This window comes from Phyllobates terribilis, unplaced genomic scaffold (genome assembly GCF_046119375.1).
Source record: "Phyllobates terribilis strain yellow unplaced genomic scaffold, ASM4611937v1 Scaffold_4__5_contigs__length_816908805, whole genome shotgun sequence".
NCBI lineage: Eukaryota > Metazoa > Chordata > Amphibia > Anura > Dendrobatidae > Phyllobates > Phyllobates terribilis.
This window is the reverse complement of record NW_027362764.1, coordinates 684,756,147-684,777,224: the sequence shown is the minus strand read 5'-3', so window position 1 is coordinate 684,777,224 and position 21,078 is coordinate 684,756,147. Positions and strand designations below refer to the sequence as shown.

The following is a 21,078-nucleotide window of genomic DNA, read 5'->3' as shown; positions in this document are numbered from 1 at the left end:
TTCCGTGAACAAGGGGGGAGTCCTGACGAGCTGAACAGCTGTTGTTCACGTGTCAGTAAATTCACTAGTTTTTCACGAGAAGCAGAAAGGACCTACAGACTGAGGAAAGACAGGAAGCAGAGGTACTAACAAGGAACAGAATCACACAGGAAAAGAATCAGACAAACTGAAGACAGGACGTGCTGATAAAGAGAAGCCAAGGAATCTTAAGGTAAGCAAAATATGGATATAATTTCTTCTTTTGCTAAACAAAGTAATATTAATTTCAAAGGTAATGTAGGAGATGACATAGAAGTTTTGTGGCTCAGTTTATACAAAGAATGTGAATTGCAGAATTTACAGTTAACTTCTAAATTGGTAAATAGAGACAAACAGAAATTGAGAAATATTCTACATTTGGTAGATTTTTTTCATAGTCTTGTGTTAGAGATTTCTAAGCAGGAAAATAGTGTAGAAGTGTCAGACGGTGATACTGATTCTGACTGTAATGTGGAAAATGAACAAGAAGTAAGACACGTGTCTGTAACTGAAGGTGACCTTGGGTCTGACCAAGAGACGGACATACAGAAACCTGACATGGGAGGAGACATGACTGACATACGAGAAACCGATATACTAGGTGATGTGGGAGGAGACGTGAGTGACGTAGGAGCAACGGACGTACAAGAGCCACTAAAAATATCAGAGAATTCTGGAATTACCCAGGCTCAACTCCAAATTAAAATGAGGAAAAATTTGCTGAAATTATACAAAATCATGCCAAAATATGATGTCAAAATCCATGCCTGTAGAAATTCAGAGACATTTGAGAGCTTCTCTGATAAGTTTGATTTATCCAATGAGGAGAGGAATCAATTATTTAAAATATGGATTCCTGTGACATTGTCCAGACGTTTACATTTAATGCCCTGTGAAAATGACTCTCCTAATGGATGGGAAAATGATTCGGACAGATCAACATATTTGATTTATTGTGTCACAAAGGATTTTCCCAACATAGAAGATCTGCAGAAACTAAGGATTGGTAGGAAGGAATGTACATATACATTTATGTCCATATTTGAACGGTTGTACAAAGCTCTCATCAAAAATGGAAAAGTACAACATATGATAACAACTTTTGTACAAAAATTCAAATTCCTAAATTCAGTTTCCCAAGTTATGGCATCACAAAAAAATTCATTATTTGAATGTGCGCAGATGCTGGATTTTGTTAGAAAACATGAGAATCGTGAAAAGAAAATAAATCAAGCTAAATTTATAAAACCAGGAAAGGTAAAATTTTACCAAAAGCCAATATCAAACTCTCCTAGACTGAGTCATCCCCATAGTGAACTCTATCAAATACGCAGAAGATTTCATATATGTTATAAGCTATATCAGCCAGTGCAAAGATCCATCTCTCCACAGAATGAGTTAATTCTCAGTCAGAACTGTGATTCTCTAAAAAGGAAAATGGCTGAAACTGATGGACAGAGACAGGTGAGATGACCAACTAACAGTGACGTCATGGAATGTGGACAGAAAAACAGGCAGTTCTCTGAGGTTTTGAAGGATAGAAAAATGTCTTTCCTAAATAGGGCGTTCCTGGAGATATTTGAGAGAGACAGAAGATTTGGTTTAGGGAGTGGCTAAGGAAAAACTGTAATTATAATGTTGTATCAAAATGTAATACAATGTCTCAATATTTATTTATAATCTTATACAGTAAAGTTGTAGTTACATAGTTTCTAATAGTTCATATATATATATATATATATATATATATATATATACACTTGTCTAAGTAGAGATTGCGTATAATTGTATTTATACATACGTTTATAAAATATATATATATATATTAATTAATAAATTAGAACTTCATATATATAAATTTAAGTAGCAATATTTTGAATTACATTAGAACCAACCAATATATGTATAAGATATTTAAATAATTCTGTTTCTGTATGAATTTGATATTTAATTTTACTTTCTTATATTTCCTTAGAGTTTTCATTCCAAAGCAGGATTTGATCAAAGAACTCTAAAATGGATTTATTTCTTTATTCACACAGGAAGTGAAAAAATTGCATGATTTTATGTGTATAACATTTTAAAATAATAACAATATATCTAGTTGAACTATAATATATATGTAATACTTATTAATTCTTTTGTGTTGCTAATATTTTCTGTGCATGAAGTGTTCGTGCAAATTAAAGTAGCTTTACAGCATGACGTGTGACAGCTGCGGCCTTTGAACTTTGAGCTAATAGTATAGGATCCCATTCATTCTATTTTCAACTGATGTAACTTAAGACCGGGCAGCCAGTGAAAAAAGAATCTAAGACAAGAGTTTTTTCAAGTGCCTGAAATTCCAGTGACTTACTCTCATATTATATAATATGTACTTGGGGAATATTCAAAGAAATATAAAGATATTCAATTGATATGGCAATGCGCATTAATAAATTGGGATACAACAATTTTGGGTTAAATATATATATATCTAAAACTTCATATGTGAAATGTTTGAGTTGAACAGATCTGTGAATGTCAGAGTGAAGGTGACAGATGAGTAAATCAGCAGCTGCTAAGTGTGATTGATGTGACAGAGGCCTCGTATGTTTGTATGTTTGAAAAAAAAAAAAATGTTTCTTTATGTGAAGGTACAAAAATATATTTAATTCTGGGGAAATTATAATACATAATTAGGTATTATCTACATATATATATTTCTATATTTCTTTAATAATTATTATTTCTTGATTTAACTAATAGTGGATAAGGGCAACCACACATCAAAATGGTTTACAAAGCAAATTTATATTTAGAATAATTTTCCACATGATAATATTCTTGAATAACTATAATATTATTTTTAATGGTTACCTAAATAGGTACACACCTCTCTTTAGTCAAATCTATGCTACTCATCGATATGAAATTTATGCACAATATTTCTAGAAGAGTAATTATTTTTAATTTGGTTCTGATATATACATAAATTTTATAAAATAATATTTTTGGTATTAAGGGGGAAAATGTGTTTTTGATCCTGATTACATAATCACTTTTGATCAATACTTATTTTCCACACATTTTAATAAAGAAGAAATAATAATAAGGTACTATGGTATAATTAAGAAGGGTATTACATGCAAAGTTGCATAATTTAATATTTTTTGGTGGTACAAGGTTATGACAAATATGAAATCATCCAGATAATGGAGATATAAGGGTATTTTTTATGGAGAATATAATTACTCTGCATTTGTCATTAAAATTTAAAGGACTTATTTTTATTTTTATTCTTATTTTTACTCTTAATTTTATTTTTCATTTTTAAAATTTTATTCTTACTTTATACTTCTTATTTTTCTATTTTTTCATTTTTTAATTCTCATTTGATTTTATTTGAGTTCAATATCTCAATTGAGAAAACACATTAATATTTAATAAAGTAATGTCTAATACAAGAGTATTGCTTCATCAAATATATATTGCTAAGGAAAAAAATGTTTACATTTTCTGAGTAAACACAACAATTCATTGATTCATTTATTCATTCATTCATTCATTCATACATTCATATATTTATTCATTTTGGTTCAGGAGTATACATTCTTTGATATTATTGGTTTAATAAAGATATAAAAACTTGTTTTTTCAAAATACACTGACACCTATGGGTTGGAAAAGGTAATTACACCTATGACATAAAAATGTTCTATCATATGGAGAACTTGATTTATAATGAATTATTATCTATTATTGTTTATTATTCCAAACATAATTTATTTTAATATTTTGATAATAATTAGATGGATATTACTGATTGCTATTGTACGCTGTGATATTATAGGTTAGGAAAAACTGCCAGATTTGGTATCAGATTAGGGAATGAAGACTTCAATCAAGACATCGCAATTATGAATTCTATCTTAATAAAGACTTTTAATTTTTATAAATCAAAGAGATTCTCAAAAGTTACAAGAAGAAGCAACTGATATCCGGACGTCTCAGAAGGTAACAGGTGTGAATGCTGAGTGTTATAATAGACTGTGTCCATTACATACAATACAATTCACACCACTGATCACCAGGACGGCAGAGGACGATGATCCTATATGTACTGTGTTGTGTTCAAGTTTCATCACGTTCCAGTGGTTTCTTATCACCTGCAACGCTTCAATGAAAGCTGGTGAACAGGTAATACCTGACATATGTGTCCTGTATATAAAGGACTGAGTACTGGTTATGGTGCTGTATAAAGCAGGAAAGGGTCAAGTTGACCCTTGCTTTACAGACCAAAGACGTCACATCTGTTCCAAAAGTGACACGAGACCAGTGCGGACACACAGAAGATTCCAAAGACGATCCAACGTAAGTCCAGGTGACACTGCACAGATATTAAAGCTACATTTCATCCATGGACTTTGTTTTCTTATCAACTGACACACATGATCTTTCTAATAAAGAGTACAGTTTATGGACTGAACAATAATGAACACAATTATGGACTGTACAATATCTACATGCTGTAATTTATTTCAAAGGAGTTTTCATCTAAAGACTGTGTTATAAAAGAACCAAGAAGAAGACGAGACGACGACCCGATGACATCAGATGATGACGATTGAACCCGCGATTGCTTCAATTTAGATATAGGGAAGTATAATTATACATATTAAATGAATATTAGTCACGGCTTACCATAACATGAATTCACATCATTATATAACAATAATCCGATATTGATACTATTATTACTATTATTATTATTATGGAAATTTAATGATATTGCCAAGGAAGAAGGAAAGAAAAAAAGATTGATGAATGTATCTTCTTTTGAGAAATTTCAGTTAAAGTCCTTTTATTCTCAAAAAAGGGGGAAATGTTAAATGGTTAATTATGGAAATTCATTTGGAATGTTAATCGATAATCATTTTTCTGAGTTCTATGCCTCAGCCATCGTGTCTAGTTGACATGCGCTATTTGTGTGTGTATTTTTGGTTCACTACCATATGTAGAACAGGTGTCCATACGACTGGCTATAAAAGCCCATGGTACAGAAAGGGGGGGCTCTCTTGCTCTGCCCACCCCACAAGACACAGAATCTTCATGCTGAGAAGCAGATGACATGTAGGCCTGGACACATGCTGGACAAAGACATGATTTACCAGCCAGGATCCAAGGAAACATGGGTGAATCTCAACAATTAAGCTAATTATGGACAAATGGACAATTACTTTATAACTAATTATTGTATGTACCTGCTGCAATCTGATTCTTTTTAATGGACAATCCAAGAATAAATAGATACATTTTTTTATAAGAATATCGTGATATTGATACTTTGAGAAGTCCTCAGTAGAAAAAAATAATACAGGAAGAGTATTATTTTACAGTCTCCCATCCAGGTACTAACCAGGCCCAACCATGCTTAGCTTCCGAGATCAGATGAGATCGGGAGTATCCAAGGTGGTATGGCCAGTAGAAGCTGCTCGATCCATCGCCCGTCCAGCCTTTCTCAGGATCGCTTGGTGGCGAGCAATCTGGCCGTGACGGGGCGGGCTCCGAAGGGTCCATGCAAAGTCTGTGCCGTCCCTACAGGTGTGGTTTGTTTAACAGTGATTCACCCGCCGCATCAGGTGTCTTCAAAAATGTTTGGGCGCAGGGTCTCCTGCAGGCTAAACCCTTCATCGCGGTAATGTGACAGAAAGAGCAAGCTGGACCCGTAACTTGGGGGCGGAGCGAGACGTCCAGGGGTGAATGAAGGAAGAGGGTGAGATGGTTGCCAGTGACTTTGATCTGTTCTTCAGGGGGGAGGGTCATGTTGCCTGCAAAGGTCTTCTGCTTGGGGTTACCGGTGGTTGCCTCCAGCCACGCGGGAGACGCTGGTCCTGGTGAAAAGGAGCCTAGTATTAAAAGTAAAGAAGCAACAATGCTGGAGGCCCACGGTGATCAGAAGGATGCTAGTATTTTGCAGAGATGAAATAGCGCAAGAGAGAAAGCAAATGAAAAAAAGAAAAGAGAATGAATGTGTGCACCTGTGAAAGGGAATGGAAAAAAGGCATAGAAGAGAGTGCCCCCTGCTGGTGGAAGGAAGGAAAAAGCAAAAGCCTACAGCACCTGGTATTCCCAGGTGGTTTCCTATCCAAGTACTAACCAGGCCCGACCCTGCTTAGCTTCTGAGTTCAGGCGTGTTCAGGGTGGTGTGGCCGTAGGCAGAGACAAGCCTCTTGCTGCTTTTCTACTTTGACGTCTGGCTGCCGGCTGCCCGCCGGCTGCCCTTTCCAGTGCTCAGCAAGACCAGGTCCTTTTGTGCTTTCCCTTCTCTTCAATTTTTTTGCTGGTTTCCTTAAAAGGTCTTGTAGACACAACGCCCCACTCAGAGCCGCTGAGCTCACTGATCGGCTGCAGCGCTGTCGACGGAACGTCAGCTTCACGGCCAATGCCACAGGCTGGGAGCAGAGGCGAGACTCACCAGTAGACCCGGGTAGGGTGAGTAGAGCACGGTTAGTTGCTTTCTAATAGCCTGCAGCCGGGGATTAACTTTTAATGAAAGGGAACAATCCCTTTGACTGTCTGCAGCGCGCCACACCTAGGAAGCGCACTCTCACACACAAGCCAGCATGCACACGTGCTCGCACGTAACAAGACCCCCTGTCTGCCCCTACAACCTCTCTGTCACCATGCGTCAGACTCTCCTGCCTGTTTTATGATTTCAGGGCCCTAGCAGGAATCACCCCCCCCTCCCCAATTCCTTCCTTGCCTTCCTTGCCTTCCTTGCACTGAGGTTAGCTCTTTGTCAGCCGTCTGGCTTGGTTACACAAGCTTCTTTGCAGAGAAACATGTTACTTCTGCTGGCCCTCGCTAGGCGTCCGGCATCCAAAACCTTCCCTGGGCACCTGCTGAAAGCCTGGCCCCTTCACGGCCCCGGGTGCTTTTAACGCCATCATTTCCACACAGCGAGCTGCGGAGTCAATAAGCACTCCTAGCTGTGGCAAGGAGCTCGGTGTCAGGCCTGCGTGAAGGCGGAGGGATAGCGTACTTAGCTGCCAACTGGCTCAGAGGCCTTGGGGCTTCCATCATCTAAGTTACTTAAGGTCGGTGTCCGGCAAGGCGACGTTTCATGCTAGCCGAGCTGGGCAGTAGGGCAAAACGTCATCAAAATGGTCTACAGCACCCGGTGTTCCCAGGCGGTCTCCCATCCAAGTACTGTCCGAGCCCAACCCTGCTTTGCTGCCGAGATCAGACGAGATCGGGCGTATCCAAGGTGGTATGGCCAGTAGACACTGCTCGATCCATCGTCCGGCCAGCCTTTCTCAGGATCGCTTGGTGGCGAGCAATGTGGCCGTGACGGGGCGGGCTCCGAAGGGTCCATGCAAAGGCTGTGCCGTCCCTACAGGTGTGGTTTGTTTAGCAGTGATTCACCCGCCACATCAGGTGTCTTCAAAAATGGCTCAGTGCAGGGTCTCCTGCAGGCTAAACCCTTCATCGCGGTAATGTGACAGAAAGAGCAAGCTGGACCCATAACTTGGGGGCGGAGCGAGACGTCCAGGGGTGAATGAAGGAAGAGGGTGAGATGGTTGCCAGTGACGTTGAGCTGCTCTTCAGGGGGGAGGGTCGTGTTGCCTGCAAAAGTCTTCTGCTTGGGGTTACCGGTGGTTGCCTCCAGCCACGCGGGAGACGCTGGTCCTAGTATTAAAAGTAAAGAAGCAACAATGCTGGAGGCCCACGGTGATCAGAAGGATGCTGGTATTTTGCAGAGATGAAATAGCGCAAGAGAGAAAGCAAATGAAAAAAATAAAAGAGAATGAATGTGTGCACTTGTGAAAGGGAATGGAAAAAAGGCATAGAAGAGAGTGCCCCCTGCTGGTGGAAGGAAGGAAAAAGCAAAAGCCTACAGCACCTGGCATTCCCAGGCGGTCTCTGTTAAATGGTTAATTATGGAAATTCATTTGGAATGTTAATCGATAATCATTTTTCTGAGTTCTATGCCTCAGCCATCGTGTCTAGTTGACATGCGCTATTTGTGTGTGTATTTTTGGTTCACTACCATATGTAGAACAGGTGTCCATATGACTGGCTATAAAAGCCCATGGTACAGAAAGGGGGGGCTATCTTGCTCTGCCCACCCCACAAGACACAGAATCTTCATGCTGAGAAGCAGATGACATGTAGGCCTGGACACTTTTTTATAAGAATATCGTGATATTGATACTTTGAGAAGTCCTCAGTAGAAAAAAATAATACAGGAAGAGTATTATTTTACAATGGTGAGCCAGCCAGTCCTGTTTTTTTGTTTTTAAATTAAGTAAGTGAATTTCTTCTGTGAACAAGGGGGGAGTCCTGACGAGCTGAACAGCTGTTGTTCACGTGTCAGTAAATTCACTAGTTTGTCACGAGAAGCAGAAAGGACCTACAGACTGAGGAAAGACAGGAAGCAGAGGTACTAACAAGGAACAGAATCACACAGGAAAAGAATCAGAAGAACTGAAGACAGGACGTGCTGATAAAGAGAAGCCAAGGAATCTTAAGGTAAGCAAAATATGGATATAATTTCTTCTTTTGCTAAACAAAGTAATATTAATTTCAAAGTTAATGTTGGAGATGACATAGAAGTTTTGTGGCTCAGTTTATACAAAGAATGTGAATTGCAGAATTTACAGTTAACTTCTAAATTGGTAAATAGAGACAAACAGAAATTGAGAAATATTCTACATTTGGTAGATTTTTTTCATAGTCTTGTGTTAGAGATTTCTAAGCAGGAAAATAGTGTAGAAGTGTCAGACGGTGATACTGATTCTGACTGTAATGTGGAAAATGAACAAGAAGTAAGACACGTGTCTGTAACTGAAGGTGACCTTGGGTCTGACCAAGAGATGGACAGACAGAAACCTGACATGGGAGGAGACATGACTGAGATAGAGAAACCGACATACTAGGTGATGTGGGAGGAGACGTGAGTGATGTAGGAGGAACGGACGTACAAGAGCCACTAAAAATATCAGAGAATTCTGGAATTACCCAGGCTCAACTCCAAATTAAAATGAGGAAAAATTTGCTGAAATTATACAAAATCATGCCAAAATATGATGTCAAAATCCATGCCTGTAGAAATTCAGAGACATTTGAGAGCTTCTCTGATAAGTTTGATTTATCCAATGAGGAGAGGAATCAATTATTTAAAATATGGATTCCTGTGACATTGTCCAGACGTGTACATTTAATGCCCTGTGAAAATGACTCTCCTAATGGATGGGAAAATGATTCGGACAGATTAAGATATTTGATTTATTGTGTCACAAAGGATTTTCCCAACATAGAAGATCTGCAGAAACTAAGGATTGGTAGGAAGGAATGTACATATACATTCATGTCCATATTTGAACGGTTGTACAAAGCTCTCATCAAAAATGGAAAAGTACAACATATGATAACAACTTTTGTACAAAAATTCAAATTCCTAAATTCAGTTTCCCAAGTTATGGCATCACAAAAAAATTCATTATTTGAATGTGCGCAGATGCTGGATTTTGTTAGAAAACATGAGAATCGTGAAAAGAAAATAAATCAAGCTAAATTTATAAAACCAGGAAAGGTAAAATCTTACCAAAAGCCAATATCAAACTCTCCTAGACTGAGTCATCCCCATAGTGAACTCTATCAAATACGCAGAAGATTTCATATATGTTATAAGCCATATCAGCCAGTGCAAAGATCCATCTCTCCACAGAATGAGTTAACTCTCAGTCAGAACTGTGATTCTCTAAAAAGGAAAATGGCTGAAACTGATGGACAGAGACAGGTGAGACGACCAACTCACAGTGACGTCATGGAATGTGGACAGAAGAACAGGCAGTTCTCTGAGGTTTTGAAGGATAGAAAAATGTCTTTCCTAAAAAGGGCGTTCCTGGAGATATTTGAGAGAGACAGAAGATTTGGTTTAGGGAGTGGCTAAGGAAAAACTGTAATTATAATGTATCAAAATGTAATACAATGTCTCAATATTTATTTATAATCTTATACAGTAAAATTGTAGTTACATAGTTTCTAATAGTTCATATATATATATATATATATATATATATATATATATACACTTGTCTAAGTAGAGATTGCATATAATTGTATTTATATATACGTTTATAAAATATATATATATATATATATATATATATATTAATTAATAAATTAGAACTTCATATATATAAATTTAAGTAGCAATATTTTGAATTACATTAGAACCAACCAATATATGTATAAGATATTTAAATAATTCTGTTTCTGTATGAATTTGATATTTAATTTTATTTTCTTATATTTCCTTAGAGTTTTCATTCCAAAGCAGGATTTGATCAAATAACTCTAAAAATGGATTTATTTCTTTATTCACACAGGAAGTGAAAAAAATTGCATGATTTTATGTGTATAACGTTTTAAAATAATAACAATATATCTAGTTGAACTATAATATATATGTAATACTTATTAATTCTTTTGTGTTGCTAATATTTTCTGTGCATGAAGTGTTCGTGCAAATTAAAGTAGCTTTACAGCATGACGTGTGACAGCTGCGGCCTTTGAACTTTGAGCTAATAGTATAGGATCCCATTCATTCTATTTTCAACTGATGTAACTTAAGACCGGGCAGCCAGTGAAAAAAGAATCTAAGACAAGAGTTTTTTCAAGTGTCTGAAATTCCAGTGACTTACTCTCATATTATATAATATGTACTTGGGGAATATTCAAAGAAATATAAAGATATTCAATTGATATGGCAATGCGCATTAATAAATTGGGATACAACAATTTTGGGTTAAATATATATATATATATAAAACTTCATATGTGGAATGTTTGAGTTGAACAGATCTGTGAATGTCAGAGTGAAGGTGACAGATGAGTAAATCAGCAGCTGCTAAGTGTGATTGATGTGACAGAGGCCTCGTATGTTTGTATGTTTGAAAAAAAAAATGTTTCTTTATGTTAAGGTACAAAAATATATTTAATTCTGAGGAAATTATAACACATAATTAGGTATTACAGTGCCTACAAGTAGTATTCAACCCCCTGCAGATTTAGGTGGTTGACACATGCGGAATTAACTTGGCATTGTGACATTTGTACTGTAGATCAGCCTGGAAGAGGGAAATACACTGCAGCAACTTTTTTTTTGTTTTTTTGTTTTTTTAAAACGTTAAAAGTTAATTCAGAGTGTCATTTATTATTCAACCCCTCAAACCACAAGAATTCTGTTTGGTCCCCCTAAAGTATTAAGAAGTAGTTCAGGCACCAAGAATAATGAGCTTCACATGTGTGGATTAAAGATCTCTTTTGCCAGCCTTTTCTGACTATTTAAGACCCTCCCCAAACTTGTGAACAGCACTCAGACATGGTCAACATGGGAAAGACAAAAGAGCATTCCAAAGCCATCAGAGACAAGATCGTGGGGGGTCACAAGGCTGGCAAGGGGTACAAAACCCTTTCTAAGGAGTTGGGCCTATCTGTCTCCACTGTTGGGAGCATCATCCGTAAATGGAAGGCTTATGGAACTACTGGACAGCCTTTGAAAGTGTCCTCCCGTGCCGAGGCCAGGCTTGTCCGAAGAGTCAAGGCTAACCCAAGGACAACAAGGAAGGAGCTCCGGGAAGATCTCATGGCAGTGGGGACATTGGTTTCAGTCAATACCATAAGTAACGTACTCAACCGCAATGGTCTCCGTTCCAGACGAGCCCGTAAGGTACCTTAACTTTCAAAGCGTCATGTCAAGGCTCGTCTACAGTTTGCTCATGATCACTTGGAGGACTCTGAGACAGACTGGTTCAAGGTTCTATGGTCTGATGAGACCAAGATCGAGATCTTTGGTGCCAACCACACACGTGACGTTTGGAGACTGGATGGCACTGCATACGACCCCAAGAATACCATCCCTACAGTCAAGCATGGTGGTGGCAGCATCATGCTGTGGGGCTGTTTCTCTGCCAAGGGGCCTGGCCATCTGGTCCGCATCCATGGGAAGATGGATAGCACGGCCTACCTGGAGATTTTGGCCATGAACCCCCGCTCCTCCATCAAGGATCTTAAGATGGATCGTAATTTCATCTTCCAACAAGACAACGACCCAAAGCACACAGCCAAGAAAACCAAGGCCTGGTTCAAGAGGGAAAAAGTCAAGGTGTTGGAGTGGCCTAGTCAGTCTCCTGACCTTAACCCAATTGAAAACTTGTGGAAGGAGCTCAAGAATAAAGTCCACATGAGACACCCAAAGAACCTAGATAACTTGGAGAAGATCTGCATGGAGGAGTGGGCCAAGATAACTCCACAGACCTGTGCCGGCCTGATCAGGTCTTATAAAAGACGATTATTAGCTGTAATTGCAAACAAGGGTTATTCCACAAAATATTAAACATAGGGGTTGAAAAATAATTGACCCACACTTTTATGTTTAAAATTTAATAAAATTCAACTGAGCAACATAACTTTTTGGTTTGTAAGATTTATGCTTCTGTTCATAAAACCTACTCTCGTTTGCAGTTTGAAGGCTCTAACTTATTTGCATCTTATCAAACCAGCTAAATCTGCAGGGGGTTGAATACTACTTGTAGGCACTGTATATATGAACTATTAGAATTAACTTATTCTGTGGAGAGATGGATCTTTGCACTGATATGGCTTATAACATGATGATGATGGAAGCCCCAAGGCCTCTGAGCCAGTTGGCAGCTAAGTACGCTACCCCGCCGCCTTCACGCAGGCCTGACACCGAGCTCCTTGCCACGGCTAGGAGTGCTTATTGACTCCGCAGCTTTCCGTGTGGAAATGATGGCGTTAAAAGCACCCGGGGCCGTGAAGGGGCTAGGCATTCAGCAGGTGCCCAGGGAAGGTTTTGGATGTCGGCCGCCTAGCGAGGGCCAGCAGAAGTAACATGTTTCTCTGCAAAGAAGCTTGTGTAACCAAGCCAGACGGCTGACAAAGAGCTAACCTCAGTGCAAGGAAGGTGCGGAAGGAATTGGGGAGGGGGGGGTGATTCCTGCTAGGGCCCTGAAATCATAAAACAGGCAGGAGAGTCTGACGCATGGTGACGGAGAGGTTGTAGAGGCAGATAGGGGGTGTTGTCACGTGCGAGCACGTGTGCATGCTGGCTTGTGTGTGAGAGTGCGCTTCCTAGGTGTGGCGCGCTGTAGACAGTCAAAGGGATTGTTCCCTTTCATTAAAAGTTAATCCCCGGCTGCAGGCTATTAGAAAGCAACTAACCGCGCTCTACTCACACTACCCAGGTCTACCGGTGAGTCTCGCCTCTGCTCCCGGCCTGTGGCATTGGCCGTGAAGCTGAAGTTCCGTCGACAGCGCTGCAGCTGATCAGTGAGCTCAGCGGCTCTGAGTGGGGCGTTGTCTCTACAAGACCTTTTAAGGAAGCCAGCAAAAAAATTGAAGAGAAGGGAATGCACAAAAGGACCTGGTCTTGCTGAACACTGGAAAGGCCATCCGGCAGCCAGACTTCAAAGTAGAAAAGCAGCAAGTGAGAGGCTTGTGCCTGCCTACGGCTACACCACCCTGAGCACATGTGATCTCAGAAGCAAAGCAGGATCAGGCCTGGTTAATACTTGGATGGGAGACAGCCTGGGAATACCAGGTGCTGTAGGCTTTTGCTTTTTCCTTCCTTCCACCAGCAGGGGGCACTCTCTTCTGTGCCTTTTTTCTATTCCCTTTCACAAGTGCACACATTCATTCTCTTTTCTTTTTTCCATTTGCTTTCTCTATTGCGCTATTTCATCTCTGCAAAATACCAGCATCCTTCTGATCACCGTGGGCCTCCAGCATTGTTGCTTTTTTACTTTTAATACTAGGCTCCTTTTCACCAGGACCAGCGTCTCCCGCATGGCTGGAGGCAACCACCGGTAACCCCAAGCAGAAGACCTTTGCAGGCAACACGACCCTCCCCCCTGAAGAGCAGCTCAAAGTCACTGGCAACCATCTCACCCTCTTCCTTCATTCACCCCTGGACGTCTCGCTCCGCCCCCAAGTTACGGGTCCAGCTTGCTCTTTCTGTCACATTACCGCGATGAAGGGTTTAGCCTGCAGGAGACCCTGCGCCGAGACATTTTTGAAGACACCTGATGCGGCGGGTGAATCACTGCTAAACAAACCACACCTGTAGGGACGGCACAGCCTTTGCATGGACCCTTCGGAGCCCGCCCCGTCACGGCCAGATTGCTCGCCACCAAGCGATCCTGAGAAAGGCTGGCCGGGCGATGGATCGAGCAGCGTCTACTGGCCATACCACCTTGGATACGCCTGATCTCGTCTGATCTCGGAAGCAAAGCAGGGCTGGGCTCGGACAGTACTTGGATGGGATACCTCCTGGGAACACCAGGTGCTGTAGACGATATTGATGATGTTTTGCCCTACTGCCCAGCTTGGCTAGCATGGAACGGCGCCTTGCCGGACACCGACCTTAAGTAACTTAGATGATGGAAGCCCCAAGGCCTCTGAGACAGTTGGCAGCTAAGTACGCTACCCCGCCGCCCTTCACGCAGGCCTGACACTGAGCTCCTTGCCACGGCTAGGAGTGCTTATTGACTCCGCAGCTCACCGTGTGGAAATGATGGCGTTAAAAGCACCCGGGGCCGTGAAGGGGCCAGGATTTCAGCAGGTGCCCAGGGTAGGTTTTGGATGCCGGCCATCTAGCGAGGGCCAGCAAAAGTAACATGTTTCTCTGCAAAGAAGCTTGTGTAACCAAGCCAGACGGCTGACAAAGAGCTAACCTCAGTGCAAGGAAGGCAAGGAAGGTGCGGAAGGAATTGGGGAAGGGGGGGGTGATTCCTGCTAGGGCCCTGAAATCATAAAACAGGCAGGAGAGTCTGACGCATGGTGACGGAGAGGTTGTAGGGGCAGATAGGGGGTGTTGTCACGTGCGAGCACGTGTGCATGCTGGCTTGTGTGTGAGAGTGCGCTTCCTAGGTGTGGCGCGCTGCAGACAGTCAAAGGGATTGTTCCCTTTCATTAAAAGTTAATCCCCGGCTGCAGGCTATTAGAAAGCAACTAACTGCGCTCTACTCACCCTACCCGGGTCTACCGGTGAGTCTCGCCTCTGCTCCCGGCCTGTGGCATTGGCCGTGAAGCTGACGTTCCGTCGACAGCGCTGCAGCCGATCAGTGAGCTCAGCGGCTCTGATTGGGGCATTGTGTCTACAAGACCTTTTAAGGAAGCCAGCAAAAAAATTGAAGAGAAGGGAAAGCACAAAAGGACCTGGTCTTGCTGAGCACTGGAAAGGGCAGCCGGCAGCCAGACATCAAAGTAGAAAAGCAGCAAGTGAGAGGCTTGTCATCTTTCCCTGGATCCTGGCTGGTAAATCATGTCTTTGTCCAGCATGTGTACAGGCCTACATGTCATCTGCTTCTCAGCATGAAGATTCTGTGTCTTTTGGAGTGGGCAGAGCAAGAGAGCCCCCCCTTTCTGTACCATGGGCTTTTATAGCCAGTCGTATGGACACCTGTTCTACATATGGTAGTGAACCAAAAATACACACACAAATAGCACATGTCAACTAGACACTATGGCTGAGGCATAGAACTCAGAAAAATGATTATCGATTAACATTCCAAATGAATTTCCATAATTAACCATTTAACATTTCCCCCTTTTTTGAGAATAAAAGGACTTTAACTGAAATTTCTCAAAAGAAGATACATTCATCAATCATTTTTTCTTTCCTTCTTCCTTGGCAATATCATTAAATTTCCATAATAATAATAATAGTAATAATAGTATTAATATCGGATTATTGCTATATAATGATGTGAATTCATGTTATGGTAAGCCGTGACTAATAATCATTTAATATGTATAATTATACTTCCCTATATCTAAATTGAAGCAATCGCGTGTTCAATCGTCATCATCTGATGTCATCGGGTCGTCGTCTCGTCTTCTTCTTGGTTCTTTTATAACACAGTCTTTAGATGAAAACTCCTTTGAAATAAATTACAGCATGTAGATATTGTACAGTCCATAATTGTGCTCATTATTGTTTAGTCCATAAACTGTACTCTTTATTAGAAAGATCATGTGTGTCAGTTGATAAGAAAACAAAGTCCATGGATGAAATGTAGCTTTAATATCTGTGCAGTGTCACCTGGACTTACGTTGGATCGTCTTTGGAATCTTCCGTGTGTCCGCACTGGTCTCGTGTCACTTTTGGAACAGATGTGACGTCTTTGGTCAGTAAAGCAAGGGTTAACTTGACACTTTCCTGCTTTATATAGCACCATAAACAGTACTCAGTCCTTTATATACAGGACACATATGCCAGGTATTACCTGTTCACCAGCTTTCATTGAAGCGTTGCAGGTGATAAGAAACCACTGGAACGTGATGAAACTTGAACACAACACAGTACATATAGGATCATCGTCCTCTGCCGTCCTGGTGATCAGTGGTGTGAATTGTATTGTATGTAATGGACACAGTCTATTATAACACTCAGCATTCACACCTGTTACCTTCTGAGACCTCCGGATGTCAGTTGCTTCTTCTTGTAACTTTTGAGAATCTCTTTGATTTATAAAAATTAAAAGTCTTTATTAAGATAGAATTCATAATTGCGATGTCTTGATTGAAGTCTTCATTCCCTAATCTGATACCAAATCTGGCAGTTTTTCCTAACCTATAATATCACAGCGTACCATAGCAATCAGTAATATCCATCTAATTATTATCAAAATATTAAAATAAATTATGTTTGGAATAATAAACAATAATAGATAATAATTCATTATCAATCAAGTTCTCCATATGATAGAACATTTTTATGTCATAGGTGTAATTACCTTTTCTAACCCATAGGCGTCAGTGTATTTTGAAAAAACAAGTTTTTATATCTTTATTAAACCAATAATATCAAAGAATGTATACTCCTGAACCAAAATGAATAAATATATGAATGTATGAATGAATGAATGAATGAATAAATGAATGAATGAATTGTTGTGTTTACTCAGAAAATGTAAACATTTTTTTCCTTAGCAATATATATTTAATGAAGCAATACTCTTGTATTAGACATTACTTTATTAAATATTAATGTGTTTTCTCAATTGAGATATTGAACTCAAATAAAATCAAATGAGAATTAAAAAATGAAAATGAAAAAATAGAAAAATAAGAAGTATAAAGTAAGAATAAAATTTTAAAAATGAAAAATAAAATTAAGAGTAAAAATAAGAATAAAAATAAAAATAAGGCCTTTAAATTTTAATGACAAATGCAGAGTAATTATATTCTCCATAAAAAATACCCTTATATCTCCATTATCTGGATGATTTCATATTTGTCATAACCTTGTACCACCAAAAAATATTAAATTATGCAACTTTGCATGTAATACCCTTCTTAATTATACCATAGTACCTTATTATTATTTCTTCTTTATTAAAATGTGTGGAAAATAAGTATTGATCAAAAGTGATTATGTAATCAGGATCAAAAACACATTTTCCCCCTTAATACCAAAAATATTATTTTATAAAATTTATGTATATATCAGAACCAAATTAAAAATAATTATTCTTCTAGAAATATTGTGCATAAATTTCATATTGATGAGTAGCATAGATTTGACTAAAGAGAGGTGTGTACCTATTTAGGTAACCATTAAAAATAATATTATAGTTATTCAAGAATATTATCATGTGGAAAATTATTCTAAATATAAATTTGCTTTGTAAACCATTTTCATAGAATCATAGAATCATAGAATGGTAGAGTTGGAAGGGACCTCCTGGGTCATCTGGTCCAACCCCCTGCTCAAAGCAGGATTCACTAGATCATCTCAGACAGATGTCTGTCCAGCCTCTGTTTGAAGACGTCCATTGAAGGGGAACTCACCACCTCTCGTGGCAGCCTGTTCCACTCATTAATCACCCTAACTGTCAAAAAGTTTTTTCTAATATCTAATCTGTGTCTCCTCCCATTTAGTTTCATCCCATTGCTTCTAGTCTTTCCTTGTGCAAATGAGAATAAAGATGATCCTTCTACAATGTGACAGCCCTTGACATATTTGTAGACAGCTATTAAGTCTCCTCTCAGTCTTCTTTTTTGCAAGCTAAACATTCCCAAATCCTGCAACCGTTCCTCATAGGACATGGTTTGCAGACCAGTCACCATTCTGGTCGCTCTTCTCTGAACTTGCTCCAGTTTGTCTATGTCTTTTTTAAAATGTGGTGCCCAAAACTGTACACAGTATTCCAGATGAGGTCTGACCAAAGAGGAGTAAAGACCGATAATGACTTCACGTGATCTAGACTGTATGCTTCTGTTAATACATCCCAGAATTGTATTTGCCTTTTTTGCTGCTGCATCACACTGTTGACTCATGTTCAGTTTATGATCTATTAGTATACCTAAGTCTTTTTCACATGTACTGTTGCTTAGCTCTATACCCCCCATTCTGTATATGCTTTTTTCATTTTTATTGCCCAGATGTAGTACTTTGCATTTTTCCATGTTAAAAAACATTCTGTTGGTTGCTGCCCACTGCTCCAGTTTATTTAGGTCTTTTTGAATACTCTCTCTCTCTTCTCTAGTATTAGCTATCCCTCCTAGCTTTGTGTCATCAGCAAATTTAATCAGTTTACCCTCAATTCCTTCATCTAAATCATTGATAAAGATGTTGAACAATACAGGTCCCAGGACAGAGCCCTGTGGTACCACACTTGAGACATTCATCCAGCTGGATGTGAAGCCATTTACAACCACCCTTTGAGTCCGATCACTAAGCCAGTTATGAATCCACCTAACAGTTGCCTGGTCCATTGCATACTTGGTCATTTTTTCAATAAGGATGGTGTGAGATACTTTGTCAAATGCTTTGCTGAAGTCAAGATATACTATATCTACAGCATTTCCCTGATCCACCCAGTCAGTGATTCTGTCATAGAAGGAAATTAAGTTAGTCTGACATGACTTGTTAGTTACAAACCCATGCTGACTCTGGTTAATCACTTCATTCTTATCCATGTACTTACATACATGTTGTTTAATAATTTGTTCAAAGATCTTTCCTGGTATAGAAGTCAGACTCACCGGCCTATAGTTCCCAGGGTCCACCTTCTTCCCCTTTTTGAAGATAGGAACAACATTTGCTCTTCTCCAGTCTTCTGGGACTTCTCCTGTTCTCCAAGAATTTTCAAAGATTATGGAGAGTGGTTCTAAAATTTCTTCTACGATCTCCTTCAGTACTCTGGGGTGTAATTCATCTGGACCTGGAGACTTGAACTCATTTATGTTAGCTAAATATTCCCTCACAATCTTTCTGTATACAGATAACTTGGATTCCTCTATTCCTTTAAAAGGACAGTGAAGATCAGTTGATGTTACATTTTCTTTCTGAGAGAAAACAGATGCAAAATAGGAATTAAAAAGTTCGGCCTTCTCAACATCCTCTCTTACCATTTCTCCATTTTCATCCTGTAAAAATCCTATAGCATCTTTGACTTTTCTTTTACTTTTGACATACCCCCAAAATCCTTTTTTATTGCTTTTAACATCTCTTGCAAGCCTTAATTCATTGTCAGCTTTAGCTAACCTGATACGTGCCCTGCAGGATCTGCAGACTGCATTATAATCTTCTTTAGATATGCCTCCCTCTTTCCATTTAATAAACATTTCTTTCTTTCTTTTTAGCATGTGTTTAAGTTCTGTGTTCATCCATCCTGGTTTCCTTAAATGCTTCCCATTCTTCCTACTTTTCGGGATTGTTAACGATTGTGCTTTGAGAATCTCATTTTTAAAAATTTCCCATCCTTCCTGGACATTTTTGTCCTTAAGGACATCCAGCCATTGGATCCCTCCTATTCTCTTTCTGAGTCTCTTAAAATCTGCCTTTCTAAAATCTAACCTTGAAGTTTGAGTCTTCACATGTCTTCCTCCTCTAGTTATCCAAAATTCTATAATAGCATGATCGCTGCCTCCTAGAGTCCCAGCCACCTTTACCTCCTCAACCATTTCCTCCCTGTTTATAAGGATTAGATCCAAAGTAGCAGATCCACTTGTTTTCTCCCCTACCTTTTGGAAGATAAAGTTGTCAGCAAGAGAGGATAAGAATTTGCTTGACCTGTTAGTTTTACTTGAGAGAGATTCCCAACAAATGTCTGGATAGTTGAAATCTCCCACGACCACTACGTCATATTTTTTGGAGAACTTGGTCATTTGATACATAAAGAGTTCATCCATATCTTCAGCTTGCCCAGGTGGTCTGTAGTAAATGCCTACAATGGTGTCCTTTCCGTTGTTCTCTCCTTGTATTCTTACCCAAACAGTTTCCACAGAACTCCCAGTCTCTGAAGCTTCAGAGACTGGGAGTTCCACAGAACTCCCAGTCTCTGAAGCTTCAATCTCTGTGCAGATATACGCTTTTCTAACATACAATGCAACACCTCCTCCTCGTTTATCAAGTCTGTTTCTTGCAAATAAGTTGTATCCTTTTAGCCTTTTATTCCAATCATGTTTATCGTTCCACCAAGTTTCAGTGATTCCAATGACATCATATTCCTTTTCCTGCACTAGTAGTTCCAATTCTCCTTGTTTGTTGCCCATGCTTTGTGCATTTGTATAAAAACATTTTAGTTTGTGATTGGTTTCTCTTCCTCCCATATTTTTATTATTTAAATTGTTTTGTCTTTGTTCTTCCTTTCCACTTCCAGTAGCAGAGATCTCAATAGTATTTGTCAGCTGTATGGCTTTTTCTGGCCTTTTGCTTCCCTTCCCACATTGTTCTAGTTTAAAGCTCTTCTGATGAGTGTAGCAAGGCGACTTCCAAATACATGTTTTCCAGTCTTTGTAAGGTGCACCCCATCTCTAGCAAGTAGTCCATCGTATAGGTAATTCATTCCGTGATCCAGAAATCCAAATCCTTGTTGACGGCACCATCGACGTAGCCAGTTGTTCACCTGTAGAATCTTATTCCACCTCATTGTTCCATGGACATCCACTGGGAGGATGGATGAGAAGACCACCTGCGCTCCCAATTCTTTCACTTTCTTGCCTAAGTCTTCAAAGTCACTGCAGATGGTTTCCAGGTCC

The 21,078-nt window shown here is 39.5% G+C and overlaps 1 non-coding gene and 2 pseudogenes across 1 annotated transcript; 1 reads left to right on the top strand and 2 right to left on the bottom strand.

Annotated features, from left to right (window-relative positions):
- Positions 1-6,108: 6,108 nt before the first annotated feature.
- LOC141267897 (5S ribosomal RNA) lies at positions 6,109-6,217 on the bottom strand (annotated as a pseudogene).
- A 948-nt stretch (positions 6,218-7,165) lies between these two features.
- Positions 7,166-7,285, bottom strand: LOC141266971 (5S ribosomal RNA). Its single transcript, XR_012320990.1, has one exon. It is a non-coding gene; the product is annotated as a 5S ribosomal RNA (ribosomal RNA).
- Positions 7,286-14,263: 6,978 nt separating this feature from the next.
- LOC141267578 (5S ribosomal RNA) lies at positions 14,264-14,383 on the top strand (annotated as a pseudogene).
- The last annotated feature ends 6,695 nt before the right edge of the window (positions 14,384-21,078 follow it).